General features: G+C 45.9%; 1 protein-coding gene across 1 annotated transcript in view; it reads right to left on the bottom strand.

Moving 5' to 3' along the window:
- tnr (tenascin R (restrictin, janusin)) overlaps positions 1-16,958 on the bottom strand; it is a 118,858-nt gene extending 101,900 nt beyond the window's left edge. The window contains exon 1 of the mRNA XM_072704119.1: positions 16,625-16,958. The gene's annotated coding sequence lies outside the window, so the exon portion shown is untranslated. The remainder of the gene's footprint in view (positions 1-16,624) is intronic.
- Between the last annotated feature and the right edge of the window lie 3,192 nt (positions 16,959-20,150).

The raw sequence follows: 20,150 nt of genomic DNA, 5'->3' as shown, positions 1-20,150 counted from the left end.
CTAACAGAGTGGTAGTTTCCGGTAGAGGTCACGTGTTTCCTGTGGAGCTCCACTTTACGCCCCTTAAAATCACGTATTTTCTGTGGAGGTGACGTATTTCCGGTGGAGCTCCACTCTACAGGCGTCTGCAGCTGGACCCTTCTCTGTATTTTCGGTGGAACTCCACTCTACAGGCGTCTGCAGCTAGACCCCGGAAAAAGTCTCCTCTGGAGACACTTCCATTGTGTCGTTGCCTTTTGCAGCGCGTTTCCGAAGTTGCGGTTGTTTTCTGTATTTGCGTCTGTGAATGTGTAGCGCGTTTACAAAATGTGTTTCGCCTGTGTTGTCATTTTGATGAAAGTGTTTTCTGAGCTTGTGTAGCGTCAATGCATTTGTAGTGTCTTTGCAGGTTCCTTATGAACTTGAATAATATGCTTTGTTGCTATGCAGCGCGTTTTTGTATTAGACGTGCATTTCTTTATTTTGAATTTCGTTGGGCTTTCTCGGCCACCGTAGCCCCCGCTTTTATCCAATTATAAAAATAAATATAAAAATGAATCCAGAAATATGGTATTATTCAAATCAGCAAATATTTCTCAGACGGTACTGAGGGGAAAAAAAATCAATAAATGGCTATTTGATGCTATCCATATTTCCCTCTAGGCCTGTGGTAAATGGGAGATCCTTTTACAAAGACAATGATCTGGGGAGATACCAGTCACAAGGGGGAGCGGGGGAGTGTGGGGGAGGGGCTTTGAAGGTGATGGTCTGACATAACCCATACTCTGTGTGGAGACTGCATGTTCTCCCGCATGTCACCCTAACCATAACCCATACTCTGTGTAGAGACTGCATATTCTCCCGCATGTCACCCTAACCATAATCCATACTCTGTGTAGAGAGTGCATATTCTCCCGCATGTCACCCTAACCATAATCCATACTCTGTGTAGAGACTGCATATTCTCCCGCATGTCACCCTAACTATAATCCATACTCTGTGTAGAGACTGCACGTTCTCCCGCATGCCCCCCCACAAATTGGTTTGTGCCGCAAGTGAGTTGACTGGACTGGCTCTGGAAGGGGGGGGTCCCTTTTCAATAGTCAAGAAAGTTGAGAGTTGGGTTCAACAGAACAGTTTATATTAAAATGCCATTTAGTTAAATGTAATAGCATGACCCCAGACAAAAGCCTTTTTGTTTCATGGTACACCTGTGCAAGAAGAAATGACAATAAAAATTGTATTGAATTGAATAGAACCACATGCAAAAGGCTCAGGGCCACAGTCTGAATGTCCAATAACTGTCCACAAGTCAAATTTCCATATTCATATTCCATTTTGGTCCATTAAAAGTGCTACTGTCTTGTTATTTGTATTCTCATTTAACAGCAGCTCATCTAGAGCAACATAGAAGTTAATCCAAAGTAATTGTTAACCTTGCTGGTATCATACAGTGCACTAGATTTGATCTGCTCAACAATATTCATGCTGCAGGTAGTATTTAGTCAATCAGGAGTCTTTGATTCTTTGCTAGATCATCATTCATCTTTAGACAACATCATTTGTTATGAAATGAATCCATTTCTGATTTTTTTTTAAAATCCAAACCACCTCCCCCCTTCTTTGGAGGACAGGTTAACTTATCATTTATTTTTATTTATTTGGCTTCACTTAATGCATTGAATTCTTACTGCAAATTATAACTAAAGCATTTGTGATGATTTTTGCAGTATCCCTTAGTACTGAACTGATGTATGTTTCAGAATCTGTCATCCTGAAAGAATGCAATCAGCATAAAGAATTACTTAGTTCAAATACAGCAACTTACTTGGCGGCATATTCATATGCTTTTCATGCCTCATTTTCTCAGTTAGAAATCTATGAAGCTGATGGTGAAATGAAAAATTTACTTTTTATTATATGGGTGATTCCTGTTTTGGGCCACATATTCATGTCCTCGTGTTTAACTGGCTCTTATTCTTTTATAAAATTAGACAAATCTTTATAATTGTCACGTTCAGCTCCGAACGTTCCTTGTGTGTGCCACGCCCCCTCATTACCTCATGTCGACTCCTGATTGTCATCACCTGTTGCCTATTCCTTTTGCCATGTCTCATGTATTTAGTCCACGTCTCGGTTAGTTTCCCCCAGATCTGTCATCGTCCATATCCTAGTGTGAGTACCAGTCCTGTCTGTTTGCCTGTAAATAAACCCCGTTTGTCAGTCAACCTGGCTGCTCTCGCCTCCTTGTCTGCTCGTCTACTCGCACCGTGACAGAATGACAGATCTGCCGAAAGACGCACCGCAGCAGAGCGAGGACCTCTGGCTCGTCCTGCTGCATGAGGTCGTGTTCTGGGGAGAGCAGCCAGAGATACAAGAAGACCCCGCTCTGTTCGGCTTAGTGGAACAAAGCTGGGATCTCCTCCAGAGAGTTAACCCACGGACAGAGGAACGCATCATGGCGGAGGTGCACTCCCTCCTACAGCAGCTTGTCCGCCAGTTCAAGGTGAAGCAGCTCCAGCCCCTCGCCTGTGCGGAGGCAACCCCGCTTCCTCCTACAGGTTCCGGGCGGCAGAAAAAGAAGAGGAGAAGGGGAAAAGGAGAGGAAGCCGCCCCGACGCTCTTCTTGGGAGCCTGCTCTCTGCTCCCCGCCTGGGAGCTAACCAGTGAGCACGAGAGCTCACCGCCCACCTGGGACGACACTGCCGCTGCCCGCCTGGCGAGCTTCCACACGGAGAAGCTGCCTCCGTTGGAGGCTTACTTTTACCGGCCGGCACGCCTGGGTCTAGGCGAGATACGCGCCGTATGGGACGCCATTCCCCGGGTCCCTAGAGCCCTTAAAGGGGTAGCTACAGACCTGCCTACTGCTGCTGCCGCCGCACTGCCCGCGGCTACGCCTGCTGCTGCTGCCACCGATTTGCCAGTGGCACCGCCTGTCCTGCCTGACCCGCCTGTCCTGCCTGACCCGCCTGCCCAGCCTGCAGTCCCTGCAGCTGCCACCACTCTGCCTGCGGTCCCTGCAGCTGCCACCGCTCTGCCTGCGGTCCCTGCAGCTGCCGCCGCTCTGCCTGCGGCACCGCCCAAGGTGCCCGCAGCTGCGCCCCCTGCTGGCCGCACGCCCGAGGCGCCCCCTGCTGGCCACGTGACGGCGGCGCCCGCCGAGGCGCCCCCTGCTGGCCGCACGCCAGAGGTACCTGCTGAGGCGCATCCTGTTGGCCATGTGACTGCGGCGCCCGCCGAGGCCCCCCCTGCTGGCCACGTGACGGCGGCGCCCGCCGAGGCGCCCCCTGCTGGCCACGTGACTGAGGTGCCTGCCGAGGCGCCCCCTGCTGGCCAAGTGATGGCGGCGCCCGCCGAGGCGGCTCCTGCTGGCCACACGCCCGCGGCCCTGCCTGAGGCTGCTGCACTGGCCGGCTCTCCCGTCCAGCCCGGCTCTCCTGTCTTGCCCGTCCAGCCCGGCTCTCCTGTCTTCCCAGCACTGACCCAAGTCCCCGAGGAGGTCCCGGACAGTCGGACCCCCGCTCCTTCCTCCTATGAGGAAGAGGAGCTTGAGTGGGACCCCTCGGGGACCTCCTTCAGGACTCCCTCACCCTTGCCTCAGCGAGGTAGACACCCCCCAGGTCCCCGCCTGTCAGTTTCCCGTAAGGGACGGGGACACAGGCGTCGGGCCCGGGTCCCGCCCACCCTGCCCCCTGGCTCGCCCGTTCGGCCCCTGGCTGTGGCTCGGTGGCTGCCTGCGGGTACTCCGGCTCGGGGTCAGCGGTCTCCGCCGGGTCCCCCCCCTGGTTCCTCGGTGCGGGTCCTCGGCATCACCTCCGGCTCGTTGTCGCTCGCCTCCGGGCCCCCCTACTTCGGCGGGACGTCGGAAGGGCTTCGTCGCCTGCCGCGGCTTCCCCCTCCTGCCTGCCTTCGCCGCTTTTCCCTCCTGCTCCCTCCGTGTCCCCTCCGTCTCTCCCTCGTCCCATTCCCTTGGCCCCTGTGTGGTCCCCTCCCTCCTCCCTCTCGCCTGCGGAACCCTCCGGCCGCTGCCCGTCGCCCGCCTGGGCTCCCTCGGGCTCCCCTTTGTCCCCCTTCCGTTCCGGTCTGGTCTCCCCTGTCTGCTCCTCCTCCCTTCGTCCCGCCTGTGTCTGTTCCTCGTTCCTGGAAGCCTGCTCTCTCCTCCCTGCCTGGGATGACACTGCGCTGCCTGCTGCCTCCGCCGATCTGGCCGCGGCTGCGCTGCCTGCTGCCGCCGCCGATCTGCCCGTGGCTGCGCTGCCTGCTGCTGCCGCCGCTCTGCCCACGCCACCGCCTGTTGCAGCTGCCGCCGCTCTGCCCGCGGCACCGCCTGTTGCAGCTGCCACCACTCTGCCCGCGGCACCGCCTGCTGCAGCTGCTGCGGCCGCTCTGCCCGCGGCACCGCCTGTCCTGCCTGACCCGCCTGTCCTGCCTGACCCGCCCGCCCTGCCTGCTTCGGACCTGTCCGATCCGGACCTGCATGTTCCGGATCTGCCCGCGGCTGCGCTGCCTGCTGCTGCCGCCGATCTGCCCGCGACAGAGCCTGCTGCTGCTGCCGCTTTGCCAGCAGCACCGCCTGACCCGCCTGTCCTGCCTGACCCGCCTGCCCAGACAGCGGCTACACCTGCTGCTGCGACCGCCGCTTTGCCTGCTCTGCCTGCAGTCCCTGCAGCTGCCACCACTCTGTCTGAGGCACTGCCAGAGGTGGCCGCGGATGCTCCCCCTGCTGGCCGCGTGGTGGCACCCGCCGCGGTGCCCCCTGCTGGCCAGGAACTGAGGGTGCCCGCTGCAGCTCTGCCCGAGGGCCTGGCTTCGCCTCCGCCTGCAGCGGAGGAAGCCGCTCTGCCCGTGGCGCCCCCTGCTGGCCGCACGCATAAGGTGCCCGCCGAGGCGCCTCCTGCTGGCCGCACGCCTAAGGTGCCCGCCGAGGCGCCCCCTGCTGGCCGCACGCCTAAGGTGCACGCCGAGGCGCCCCCTGCTGGCCGCGTAGGGGTGGTGCCTGCCAAGGCGGCCCCTGCTGGTCGCACGCCAGAGGCACCCGCCGAGGTGCTCCCACCTGAACTGCCTGTCTCGCCCGTCCTGCCGGCACCTGAACTGCCTGTCTCGCCCGTCCTGCCGGCACCTGAACTACCTGTCTCACTCGTCCTGCCGGCACCTGAACTACCTGTCTCGCCTGTCCTGCCGGCTCCTGAACTGCCTGAGGTGGCCACGGTTGCGCCCCCTGCTGGCCGCGTGATGGCGGCGCCCGCTGCGGCGCCCCCTGCTGGTCGCGTGCTGGCGGCGCCCGCCGAGGCGCCCCCTGCTGACCGTACACCCGAGGCGCCTACCCAGGCGGCCCCTGCTGACCACGTGACGCCGGCGCACGCCAAGGCGCCCCCTGCTGGTCGCACGCCCGAGGTGCCTGCCAAGGTGCCCCCTGCTGGACACACGCCCGCGGCCCTACCTGAGGCCGCCGCTCCCGTCCTGCCCGCGGCCACGCCCGCGGCTTTGGCTGCCCCGCCTGCGGCCACTCCCGCGGCTCTGGCTGCCCCGCCTGAAGCCCTGACTCCCTCGCCTTTACCCCGGCAAGGCCGACGCCCCCCAGGACCCCGCCTCTCCGTCTCCAGCAAGGGACGGGGACATAGGCGTAGGGCCCGGGTCCCGCCCACCCTGCCCCCTGGCTCGCCCGTTCGGCCCCTGGCGGTGGCTAGGTGGCTGCCTGCGGGTCCTCCGGCTCAGCGGTCCCCTCCGGGTCCCCCCCTGAATCCTCGGTGCCGGTCCTCGGTCCCGCCTCCGGGTCCATGTCGGCTGCCTCCGGGTCCCCCTGCTCCGGCTGAGCGTCGGACGGGCCGCGGCTTCCCCCTCCTGCCTGCCTGCACTGGTGTTCCCTCCTGCTCCCTCCGTGTCCCCTCCGTCACTCCCTCGTCCCGTTCCCTTGGCCCCTGGGTGGTCCCCTCCTGCTCCCTCCTTCCTCTCCCCTGCTGCCCGTCGCCCGCCTGGGCTCCCTCGGGCTCCCCTTTTTCCTCCTCCCTTTCTCTTTGTCCCGCCTGTCTCTGCTCCTCGTCCCTCTCCTCCGTTCACTCCTGGCCCTTTTGTTCCGCCTTTCTCCTCTTCTGTGTCTCCCTTCCTGGTTTGTCTGTCCGCCTTCCCTGTCTTGTGTCGTGTCTTGTCTTTCTTCTCGTCCCTGTTCTTGCTCTGCGTCTCCGTTCTGTTCCCTGTTTTTGGTTGACGTTCTGCTTTGTTTTCCAGGTCCTGTTTTCCCGTTTCGTCTCGTCCGTCGCCTCTCCTTTGGCGCACCCGGTGTGCGCGCCTTTGGGGGGGGGTTCTGTCACGTCCCGCTCCGTACGATCCCGATGTGTGCCACGCCCCCCTCATTACCTCGTGTTCTTCCCGGATGGATCTCACCTGTTACTCGTTTCCCTCAGCTTGTCTAGTGTATTTAGTCCTTGTCAGAGTGAGTCATCCCCAGATCAGTCATTGTTATGTTACGTGTCGTTTCCTCCTGTTTGCCCTCATCCTTATTAAAAGTCCCGTTTCCCCGAACTCCCGGCTCGCTCACCCGCGAAACGTGACAGTTAGTATATATTATGAGAAATATTTATTGGAAAAAATATTTTTTAAAACATGTTAAAAATAGCTATTTAAATGCTGATCAGCTGTAGAGTGTGTGCTAGCTAAATGTTGCTCACTCAAAGAGCTAGAGCTAAATTAGCTAGAAATATTCCACCCTGTTAGGTTCCACTCTGTTAGGCTATGTATGGGATATGCAGCCTACTGAGTAGAAATTGTACAAGAATATTTATTATTTTCATTAAAATGACTTGTAGATTTATTATTTGAGTGTATTTCTTGTGTATGATTATGAATAATAATGATATAATCAAAAAGTATTATTATTATTAGTTGTAGTAGTAGTATTGTTGTTGTGAATCTGAAGCTACTTGTTAAGAGGCCCACCTGTTCCACCTGTTATATTCTATTCCACCCTGCTAGGCAATGATTTAAAAAAATATTCTAATCACAACAATAAGTGTTTGGTATATTTGTATATTGTTTTGTTAAATGAGGTACATATAATGCATCTACATATAGTTTTATTTCTAATTAATAAAATTCCCCATACAAGACAACAAAATGGGGACAAAAAATGCACAGATTCCATTACTCTGACATTGTACTCTTCATAAAATTAAAACTGTTAATGCTACAAGAATGAAACTTTTATCATAGCAAAAGGGACACATTGTATCCCAGAAAAGTTCAGTATTGTTTGACTTGTACATTATTTAAACTCTGTGATTACCATGTACATGTCCCTAACAGGGTGGAAAACTTCTGGAGAAATATATACAAAAAACATCCCATAATTATAATATTTTCAACCCCTGAGCTTGGCAAACATGTATTCCTCATAGCTAAGTATGGTATAGTCCTGATAAAATGTTCAAACCATAAAATACAATCATTCCAATTTTCAGAAAACAGACAGCCAAATATGTGGTCCAAAACAGGAATCACCCATATATTCCAGGTCCCCATTATAGGCACGTTGCTATGAATCTGTAAAATCACCATGTCAGCAGTTACAAGTGCCAGGTAATGCTTTTCTGGTCCAACTATGAGGAAGATACATCCATGCTCACACACCTTTTCTTAAGGTGGCTTCTTATTGATCATAGGCTTCTTTAAGACACGTCAGGAGCACCAGTTATAGTCTCAACCTGTTATTCTACCGGCAAGAGACCAGTACTGACATTGATCACCATCTATCTAAGAAGAGCAGCGGACACCCCATTTTAACATTTTTTCTCAAGAAGCTGTGGCTGTTCAGCAGGACTAACATCAGTTTCCATGGCAACCAGACTGAGCAGTGAGGTCAGGAAGCCAGAATTCCCAAGAAGAAAATGGAAACACCCAGAGAGTTCCTGAAAGCAGAGCCTCACCTCAGACACAGCGTTTCTCTTCCTGCTGTCTTTTGTTAAAATTACAGATTAGATTAGTGTGGTGTAGTGCATACAAACAACAAAAAGACAGCTTCTACTCACTGCCGCTTTCTTTTAGATTGTTAAGTTAACTACATGTCACAATCGAATTAATGATACTAATGTAATATGTTAGAAATTGTGTAGTACAGAACTATAACTGGATAACCAGCAATTATGAAGAAAAATGATGCATGAAAGCACAAAGAAACTGCAATGGCACTGTGCCCACAACCCCTGTAAAATTTTACACAAATTAAATGTAAATAAATTAAGGTAAACCTTTTTGCCAGATTAGGCTATTGGGAAATATGTTCCACTTTGATGGTCTGTGATGGACCAGCGCCCCCACATTGTGCCCTGTGTACCAAGCCCCCCCTCCCCCCCGTATTGCATAGGAGGGTGGAAAACAGATGGATGGACAGATGGACAGAAGTTAGACTGTTAAATCAAGCAGAATCAGAAAATTCTATTTAATCATATAGTAGAACAAGCTGGAATTCATCAGTGCAACTGCTTATATACACAACTACCATAATAAAGCTAGTGTGAGCCGACTGTCACAGTGAGCTTGACTGCAGGTACGAACATTCCTGTGGCAAGCTGACTGCGGGTATGAACAATTATGTGTAAAGCTGATTGAAGGTACAAACATTTCTGTGGTGAGCTGGCTGCAGGTACGAACATTCTTGTGGTGAGCTGGCTGCAGGTACGAACATTCCTGTGGTGAGCTGACTGCAGGTACAAACAATGATGTGTGAAGCTGATTGAAGGTACGAACATTCCTGTGGCAAGCTGACTGCGGGTATGAACAATTATGTGTAAAGCTGATTGAAGGTACAAACATTTCTGTGGTGAGCTGGCTGCAGGTACGAACATTCCTGTGGTGAGCTGACTGCAGGTACAAACAATGATGTGTGAAGCTGATTGAAGGTACGAACATGCCTGTTGCGAGCTGACTGGAGATATGAACATTCCTGTGGCGAGCTGACTGCAGGTACGAACATGCACATGGCGAGCTGACTGCCGGTACGAACATTCCTGTGGCGAGATGACTGCAGGTATTAACATTCGTATGTTCCCTTCATATGTTCCCCGTGTTGGCTGGAATATTGTCGGCCCTCCCCAGCACTGTTGCACATAAGCTGTATGGAAGATGTGTCTGTCTAAAAAAATACATGTATACACACACTTTATTTTCAGTTTAGTTAATTAATAAGTTCTATGAAACTTTTATCAATCCTTATGAAGATGGAAATTTGATGAAAAATGTAATAGAGATTAATTCTAATTCAAAATGCCAAGCCAAAATATTTGTTTTATTTTATTGTAGGCTTGTACCCTAAATCTCAAGATCTTTCATGTTATAAAGTGTACTTTCAGTGGTAGCCAGACTTTGCTTTTTACGAATATTATATTTTACGAAGATTAAATATTATATTGTTTATGTATATGTACATGAGCTATTAACTGCCAAGAATTAATAATAACATCCTTACATCTAATACAATGCTCTCTGTTTTCTTTTTATGATCAGATCATCAAGCCTTTTTGAAAGCATTGTACTTGCTTGCATGTATTGGGTCCGTGACAATGAGCTTTGTGTTAATTCTACATAGATTTGGGGATTCTATGTATAAATATTTATTAAGATTAAGTTCTAATATTAAGTGCAATTAATTGTGATTAATAATAATAATAATAATAATGCATTTTTATTTATAGAGCGCTTTTCTAGGTCCTCAAAGATGCTTTGCATAGAGATTGGAGATACAATAAATCACAGAAGACTGTGCAATTAGTTAGTTATTTTTATTGATTCCCAGCCCAAATAGTATCACTTTACAAACTTTACTAACTAAGCCAAGAAATCTCTTTCAATTAATTCAATGTCTCAGCTGAGACTAGAAGTTATTTTTATTATGGATAGGGTTATTTTTATTGCATGTTTTCAATGGAAATTAGGGGACATTTTACCTTTACTTGTGATAGCAGGATGAAAAGCTCATCCCCCCAGGAACAAGAAACATTAATGTCCCCAGAGACTGCTGGTGTCATGCTGTCATGTGCAGAATTATCCAGTGCCTTGAGGGAATTATTGATTGTTGCCACATATGCACAGTCTCAGAAACCGCTTTTAGATTTAGATAATAAGTAGGACACAGCAGTCCATACAAACACTTTTCAAATCATTGCCTCCTGACAGGAATAGCTGCATAAAATGACCAATGTGGCATAGAGGTCACAGACCTTGGGATATGTCTGACAGAGGTCACTGCAAAAACCTGGCCTGGGGGAGAGAAAAGAGAATGGAAAAAGAGAGAGTGGGAAAAGAGAGAGAATGGGGAAAGAGGGAACTAATTGTGTACAAAGTGTAGTAATTGGGAGAATTAAGATCAAAGTCAATGCGAAGCACAAAACAGCAGTAAGGTTCGACTGCTGTCAGACAGGACATGTTTTGTGCTGGCAGGGGGGCACTGTCTGGGGGAAAGATGTGTTTATGCCACAGCCTGCATCCGTGCCACACACAAGAGAGATTCTCAAGCCACCAGTGAACACAAAGAAGCAAGAGCAAAAAGCAAATAGTATTCATCAGGGACTCCAAGTTAGTTAGACCAGCTGTTCTGTCCTAAAGAGGACAGATATGAACAAGCATTTAATACACATAATCTTATGTAGAGGTATGTAAATATGCTATTTTGCTGGAAAAATATATCTCAGTAATCTTAGTATCTTAATGTTATCTTATGATATATTTATATACACTACCAGTCAAAAGTTTTGAGAGTGATGGAGCATCCAAACTTATCTTAACATCAAGGTGAATTATGTCTGATACAGACATACGTATTCATAGGACTAAGGTTTATTATTAGTTCAGACTAATTATCCTTTTTGTCACGGACTCGAACGGATTTCGTGCTTGGGCGTGGCATCATATATATACAGATTATAAATTCAGCAGCAATAGAATTAGATATTAATGGCAGTAGAATAAAGAATAGAATAGAATAGTTTATTGTCAATTTTAGTGCACAACAGAACGAAATTTCGTTGCATTACACAGAAAACATTACACAGGACAAAGAAATATACTTTATGGGGAATTTAAAAACACCAGTTAGTATAACTCCATGTCTGTGGACGTCGGGGTCAAACCTGAGTACTCGGGGGGACTTGCAACATGAAAACGACATGCAAACTCCACAGATGCAGGACAGGGATTAGCTACCATACCAAACATATGCCTTAAACTAGTGCCTGTCATCCCACAGTCCCAAAATCTATTTCAGGACCCTCTACACTTGGCTTGCGCAGAATCAAATTGTTCCTGAATTTATAATATTGTTCCTATATTATACCACAGGATGCGGTATGATCAAAAGCAGCACTGCTCCGGTATGTCGGCAAGGGGGTCCTCCAAGTTGGTCGAGTGCTGGAGGGTTTATCCTGATAATTTCACCCCCAAAAACACCATGGTATACGCTATACTGTGTCATTATTAACCCCCAAGCCTATGCTACACGCTTCTAAAAAATCCTTATCAAAAGCTGAAATTTGTGTCTCTTGCCTCAATTTAATCAGGCTAAGTGACACGATGCCCTCATGACACGATTTGCTGACCCACTGATGCGACTGAATTCCTGGTTTGACAAGGGCTGGCATTTAGGGGACACCATGAAGGTGAAAACTCTGGCTGCAAAGGAAAAAGGAAACTATATGGAGTTTAGGAAGCTTTGTAAACTACCTATATTTTAATCAAGCCACTGCCTATATTAACTGTATTTCATAATAAGGTGCCGTTGAAAATATTTTTTTTACCAGAAAATCAATGATGTTCGGTTAATTATTGGGTGAAATTAATTAGGGCCACCACTGTAATTACTTAGGCTGCTAAGCAGCCATTAGGAAATCATTTGCATTAAGCTGAAATAATGAATAAATTGTTTCCATTGTTGTGGCTGTTTGGACACTCAAACTGCCCACTTTTACCTGATCGCTGCTGTGTAACACTGGCCCCACACATGTCTGAAACATCAGTAGATTCCCTCAGAAATATGATACCAATGAAAATGAAGCCACTGTTCACTGGTGTCCTTTGAATTTTCCTTGAAATGCAGTATTTGGACACATATCTTTTTGCAGAGGAGACTGAATGCAAAATGTCAAATTGACATTTAGAGTGTTTAATTGCCATCCATCTTTTAACCACTTAACCAGTACAGGATCCAAAGCAGAGATACACCCTGCAGAGCATCTCATCTCTTCATAGCACACAAAGGTCATTTTGAGATGCCAATTTAGCTGTGTGCCTTTGGTCTTTGGATAGGAAAACTGCACAACAGAGGGGAAAAGAGAAAAAAACACACACACACATACACATGCACATACACATGTTTGTATTCATATCAGAGCATGTGAGCGGAGCGGAGCGTGAGCGAGAAGCGGAGCGGGCGGAATTTGGTCAGAGCGCGGAGCGGGTTTTCTAATTAAGGCTGGAGCGGTCGCTTTGTCTCTCTCCAATTTCGCTCCGATACCGCTCACACTACAATTCTGAGGCGTGCCCAAATCTACCCAGAATTCATCTGTACAATTATCAAGACTGTTACACAAATTGGCCGAGATGGAATTCGCAAAGTATTTCACAAAGGAAACTGATAAATCATACAAGTGTACTATTCTTATCAAACGTATAGATGACAAGAATGTACAGCAAGAACAACAATGTGGTGAAACTGTTTCAGTGAGTAAAGATTCACTTTGGAATCACTTTTCTCAGAAACATGAGTGTGCTACGCGAACAAGCAGAAGCCAGAGCAAAACGCGTGCAAGTTTTATATGGTTGTAGCATATCAAGTCTATAAAGTAAATGAAAGTATAAAAGCCTATAATGTAAATATTGGTAATCAAATAAATTCGTTTTGTCATTCAAAGTAGGTCTAATAAGATTTTTTTTTAATTTCACGTAACATAAAATTTTATTTTAGAGACGTGCTGCATCAACAGAAAAAAATTGAGGAATTTAAAACGTGTCTGTATATTCTTTAGGCTATTAAACCCACTGATTCCTTTATTTTTAAGCCTATTTTTGTGTGGAATGCCATTTCCAAACCTGTCCGTTGTTACCGATAGGTTGCTTAAAAATAAATATTTTCTGTTCTGACTGGCAATGTTGCCGTTGCTCATATTTCTTTATGACATAAGGCTTCGGTTTAAGGTGACATTTGTTAGGCATGCAGATTATTTGTTCCTCTTTTAAATTGGAGCGAGCGTGGAGCGATTTGACTGGCGCGGGAGGACATTTTAGTGGAGCGAGGAGCGGTGTTGAGCGGAGCGGCTTAGTGCGAATTAGAGCGGAGGAGCGGGCGGAGCCAACAGCCTCGTGAGCGAGGAGCGGAAATTCTCACCGCTCCGCTCCGCTCACATGCTCTGATTCATATCTTTGTAGGGACTCTCCGTTCATTCCTATTGGAAAAACCGATTGCACGATTGCAACTATGACAACTTTAGCCAAAAGCAACCAAACAAAATACGAAACTTTTGCTATCGTTACTTTTTTGATTGCAGTTACAGATTCTTATAAAATTCACATTCCTATGTGGGGACTGAAAAAATGTCCCCACAGAGTCAAGAAAACAAATTTTAATAATATTGTAGGGATATTTGGTCCCCACAATGCAATATATACATGCAATATATACTGTACATACACACACGCAGACCTGTACTCAAATCTTTATGGGGACCATCTATTCATTTCTATGGGCAAAACCCTAATCCCAACAATGACAACCTTAACCCCTACCCAGCCCTACCCTCAACCATAATTAACCAAACAAAATACAAGTCTTTTGGCATTTTTAGTTTTTTGATGGCAGTCACAGATATTTATAAAATTGAATTGCCCTTGAATGCCTCCCAATGACAAAATAACAGATTTTTATTACATTTTGGGGATACTTGGTCCCCACAATGTAATGTACAGTGTAACCAAAAATTATTTGTACACTGTAAAAAAAATGGTCAAAAATGGAAATGAAACTGAGGATATTGAAGAACAAACGTTAAAAACAGTCTAAAATGTTACAATTATGTGTGTTATGTAAAGAATCAAGAAAGAAAATTATTCAAACCATATTCTGGAATTGTTTTCAAATTATGTAATTTATTGCCTACAAATAATTATTTGTACACCTGGCCATTCATAGAGTTGAATGAATATGCGAAAATGGCAGGAGTTCCCAGTCTTAATAGAGGTAATTTAACACAACCCATAACAGCAGGTGTTCCTGCTGTGTTTCCTGGGTTTTGATCCAGGACCGGCAACCCTGTGCTCACCATGGGGCATGGAAGATGGTGAGATGGAGAGATGAATAACACACACTGCAGCTCCTTGTACTGCAGACAAAATCAGGTCATGCAGGTCTATTTGTGTCTATAATTTGTACCTAGTTTTATTCTGTTTCTGGAATACAAAAAAGCTGAATGACTTACACAATTGTTGACACCTTATAGGTACTGACGCTAGGAGACAGAATGCTCATCTCTACTTAACAAAACTATTACAAAGGGTCACCTTTTGGGTCCATTATATCACAATTTGAGCTATGGACCAGCACCTCATTTCAATCTTGTTCATGTTAGTTATATTACATATTTAATATGCTTTATGTAACATATTACCTCTAGTGAAAATCAGCGTGCAATTTTACTATTTCAAGTGCTGCACAAAAAAGCAGTATTAAACAGACAGGAAGATGACTTCAGAAAAAAAGAGTGCAAAAAGCTGATAAAAAGTTCCTTAATAGCTCTCAGTTTGCATTTCTAGACAACCTGAGCACATTTGTATAAACAGCTCATATTTGAGGAGAATGAGGAAAACTTTACTGAAGTAATCATATCAGGACCTTACTGAGGCAGACGTAACTCCCAAGAGTCTAATATAATTTAAATTATTCAACACCACAAAGACCAACATAATGTAGTTGTTTTGCAGCTGCCTAGCATTATAGTAAATATTAATAATGCAAAAGAACACAACGCTACGGTGTAGGGAGAAATAAATAGAATAGAATAGAATAGAATAGAATAGAATAGAATGATGATTAATACTAAGGTTATAAATACAGGCTCTTGTCTAGGTGGCACCCCCACTGACACTTAGACAGGACACAGGAGACACTGGAACAGAAGCACCATTCACAGCGTTTTTATCCAGAGGCTTAAAGATACTATAAAGAAAAAATCACACAGGACACTAGAAAGAGCAACTTTGACAAGCAGGTGTTTAGATTTACTGGTAATGTTGTAAGTTGCTGTAATGTTATCAATATTCTCAGGCTTCCATAAACCTTTTGAGTTCATGCAGATTTATCATTTTTTTAACAGGCCAAATGTTTTAAAGCTGAACATTCAGAACTTAGTGCAGACGATAGTATTCCTTTTATGTCATGTATTAAACAAATGATAGAGCTCTATGATAGCATGAATAGACAGTACACAATGATGGATGCAACATGGTTATTGCAGATATTTTAAAAAATGCCTGAGAGTCCAGGTCTTTTTAGAATGGACTCTTACCAGGAAAACTGGTTTGTAAAATCCAGGGATGATCTAATAAAAATGAGCCCCCCCCCTCCCCATTTTGGTAAAGCACAGCAACAAAGATGGTTTTTGATGTTTAATGCTAATGTTCATTGTGAATGACAAATGGTGAGCCAGAAGAAGTTAGAAATGAGCAGTGTATATCAGAAACAAGTCTAAACCCACTTTGTAAAACATCCTAGAACATCTGATTGAGAAATACTTCACTTACAGTATGTATCCAATAATAGATGTTTGGCATCAGGGTTTTTCCATTAATCACTCTACATCACATACTGAGCAGAATTCAATTATATTCCATTACAGACCACATACATAGGTCTACATATTTATGAGCATGTGTGTATATAATTACAACCCACCTAGAGCATGTCTCAATTTTCATATTTAGATTCTGAAACTGATTTAGCCACATGACAGAAATAACAATTAAATCATACAGAAAGAAATGGCACTTTTCTTCTTTGATGAAGCTGCCTGAAATTGTTTAGGCAAAGGATAAGAGAACGGTGTCACATGGCAAGATCCTCATTAACCTGTCTTGTGGTAGAAAAACTTTACTGTTTCACAAACTCTATCCAAATGTGTTTCTTGTCTTCTCGCTAGCATAAGCATATCTGTGTTTGATGTTGATATTTTCCCAGTTAGTGACAGGTTTTTGTACTGTCTGCAGTGGCCACCACACTCCTCTCTATCATTCATCCAGATTGTCAGCAAAAACTGTCTGGTCAAAATTCAGTCCAAGGACACTGAATTACTGTAAATGCAAAACCCTGATCAGACAGTGCTAAACAAAATGGTTTTACTGACAGGCATCAAGATTCCTTTGATCAGAATAATGAAAAACAAAGGGTGTCTAAGAAAGCATATGAACACAGATGATGAGTTTCACCACCATTACATGGTCAGTTTGCAGCTCACATCTCATGCAGGATTTTTCATCTATTTCCAAAATATAAGATGAACGCATCAAACTCCATACAGGTCTGTAATCTTTGTCATTTCAAGCTCAATGACTAAAGCCTTGTCGCAGCTATGAAATACCATCACTGCTTTATTTAAAGCCACGCTGTCTAACTTACCTATGCTGAGCTTTGACAAAAACGAGCAGATGATGTTGCAGATTCTCACTGGGTTTTCGTCGCGGCTTCCTTGCCCAGCTTCCCCCTCCCCGCCTCCACCAGCCTGCCAGCCTCCTGCTGTAAGAGCCGCTGCGGCGCTAAGATGCCGAAAGGGTTCTGCGTCTCTGTTGCTTCACCAGCTGAAGTCTAGACTCCCATTTCTCCGCCTGTCTCCGGTGAAATGGGGAACTAAGGGATGTGAGCATCTCACTCTCACTCTGGCTATATCTCTTGGCCCTCCCTCCTTCTCCCTTTCCCTCTCCTTCCGTTTCACTCTCTCCTTGTATTGATCCATCTCAGCTCTGTGCTGCCTATTGTGTTCCCCCTAGTGGCCAGTCTGGTCATGGCTTGCAGCAGAAATCCCAACCTGCTTTTCTCAGTTTGTCTAGAAGATGGAGGCAATAAAGACTACAGGGCTATTTAATCCCACAGACAAGAATACTGTTATCGGAACCACCTCATGTTCATATTACATGCTATCAGGACACATATGCAAACCCCAGAACCCTGAGCAGAAGAATGACAGTTATCTTTTGTGATCTGATTTTTTTCTTCTGTCAGACAGAGTTTCTGAAAGTTTAGGAATGTCTAAGATGTACCACACCGTCTGGGTACCAATTAATGGTAACAGGTAGATTCTTCCTTTGCATGTATTACCAACTGCATACGAAAGCTGAGGATTTCAGCATAGTCAGTATAATTTGCTGAATGATCTAAACTTGTTGTGTATATATACTGTATAGCGAGGGACCAAGCAGTAAGGCAACACAAACACAAGAACTTAATTAAAGAAATAGGGCTTTATTGACCCCCAAAATACAAACAATAACAAACTCAAGATTTTAATCACTGGGCCCATAAAAGAGGCCAACAAAAATAAAGAAAACTTAACATTACAAAGCAAAGTATTAACTGAAACAAACTGACCTTCTAATAAAGAGACATGAGGGAACATATATAGTGGTTTGGCCAAACCAATTAACACACAAAGGGGTAAACCAAATAATCTCTACATATAATTAAACAGAGCAAAACACAACTAAACCCCAACTTCCCCCTCTTGCCATGGCAGCACAAGGTTCGCTCCTGCTCCAGGGGTTGTTCTTTTAAGAGATCTCTGCCCTCAGCCACATCTTTATGCTGAATAGAAAAGACCATCCCCCACAACCAAAGTAACTGCAAACCAAATGATTGTCTAAATTAATCATTGCACACAACCCTACAATATCAATATACTGTATGTATACTACCTCAACCACAAAAAGCAAAACACATCAACTAAGACCTATGAATTACTGTAAATAAAGCAAAAGCATACAAAATAAATCAACTAAGGACGTACATATGTTTCAGGTCTTACTGTGTGGCTGTAGCCATCACATACACTCACCTAAAGGATTATTAGGAACACCTGTTCAATTTCTCATTAATGCAATTATCTACTCAAAAAATCACATGGCAGTTGCTTCAATGCATTTAGGGGTGTGGTCCTGGTCAAGACAATCTCCTGAACTCCAAACTGAATGTCAGAATGGGAAAGAAAGGTGATTTAAGCAATTTTGAGCGTGGCATGGTTGTTGGTGCCAGATGGGCCGGTCTGAGTATTTCACAATCTGCTCAGTTACTGGGATTTTCACGCACAACCATTTCTAGGGTTTACAAAGAATGGTGTGCAAAGGGAAAAACATCCAGTATGCGGCAGTCCTGTGGGCGAAAATGCCTTGTTGACAGGGGCGGATTAACGCACAGGCTAGATATGGCTTAAGCCTAGGGTCCCCACATGTGCCAGCCTGCAATGGGGCCCCCATTGGCGCGGAGGGGGGCGGGGTTGGGGGGCCCACAGACTACTGTAGCCTAGGGGCCTCTGTACACCTTAATCCGCCCCTGCTTGTTGATGCTAGAGGTCAGAGGAGAATGGGCCGACTGATTCAAGCTGATAGAAGAGCAACTTTGACTGAAATAACCACTCGTTACAACCCAGGTATGCAGCAAAGCATTTGTGAAGCCACAACACGCACAACCTTGATGCGGATGGGCTACAACAGCAGAAGACCCCTTTCCACTACAAATAGGAAAAAGAGGCTACAATTTGCACGAGCTCACCAAAATTGGACAGTTGAAGACTGGAAAAATGTTGCCTGGTCTGATGAGTCTCGATTTCTGTTGAGACATTCAAATGGTAGAGTCAGAATTTGGCGTAAACAGAATGAGAACTTGGATCCATCATGCCTTGTTACCACTGTGCAGGCTGGTGGTGGTGGTGTAATGGTGTGGGGGATGTTTTCTTGGCACACTTTAGGCCCCTTAGTGCCAATTGGGCATCGTTTAAATGCCACGGCCTACCTGAGCATTGTTTCTGACCATGTCCATCCCTTTATGACCACCACGTACCCATCCTCTGAATCATTTCAAATTGGTTTCTTGAACATGACAATGAGTTCATTGTACTAAAATGGCCCCCACAGCCACCAGATGACCATTTGAATGTCTCAACAGAAATCGAGACTCATCAGACCAGGCAACATTTTTCCAGTCTTCAAATGTCCAATTTTGGTGAGCTCATGCAAATTGTAGCCTCTTTTTCCTATTTGTAGTGGAGATGAGTGGTACCTGGTGGGGTCTTCTGCTGTTGTAGCCCATCCGCCTCAAGGTTGTGCGTGTTGTGGCTTCACAAATGCTTTGCTGCATACCTCGGTTGTAACGAGTGGTTATTTCAGTCAAAATTGCTCTTCTATCAGCTTGAATCAGTCGGCCCATTCTCCTCTGACCTCTAGCATCAACAAGGTATTTTCGCCCACAGGACTGCCGCATACTGGATGTTTTTCCCTTTGCACACCATTCTTTGTAAACCCTAGAAATGGTTGTGCGTGAAAATCCCAGTAACTGAGCAGATTGTGAAATACTCAGACCGGCCCGTCTGGCACCAACAACCATGCCACGCTCAAAATTGCTTAAATCACCTTTCTTTCCCATTCTGACATTCAGTTTGGAGTTCAGGAGATTGTCTTGACCAGGACCACACCCCTAAATGCATTGAAGGAACTGCCATGTGATTGGTTGATTAGATAATTGCATTAATGAGAAATTGAACAAGTGTTCCTAATAATCCTTTAGGTGAGTGTATATTCCAGATAATGAGATGCTCTTCCTCCACACTATACCTCAAGCGCTAAGCAGCCCTTCTGAAATAAGAACTGCAACATAACCCCAATTGCAATCTTGAAAGTTTGTAGTAGCCAATAAAGTGTCAATTTATTCTTCAGAATCCTCTTAAATATGCCATATGACAGGTTTAGTATAAACAGCAGACACAGATAAGATCTTAATCCATGCAGTGTAGTGGGGAAAGAAGGATGTATTGAACAGCCACCACCCTGACTAGAGTAAGCAGCTGGAAGACGGATGACGATGGATGGATGGATGGATGACTGGTGGGTGGGTGTTTTACAGAAGGTTTATGTGCTGCATCTTTTTTATGATAGAGGTA

This window comes from Paramormyrops kingsleyae, chromosome 21, assembly GCF_048594095.1.
Source record: "Paramormyrops kingsleyae isolate MSU_618 chromosome 21, PKINGS_0.4, whole genome shotgun sequence".
NCBI lineage: Eukaryota > Metazoa > Chordata > Actinopteri > Osteoglossiformes > Mormyridae > Paramormyrops > Paramormyrops kingsleyae.
The sequence above is the reverse complement of the archived record's forward strand: the minus strand, read 5'-3'. Positions and strand labels throughout refer to the sequence as shown.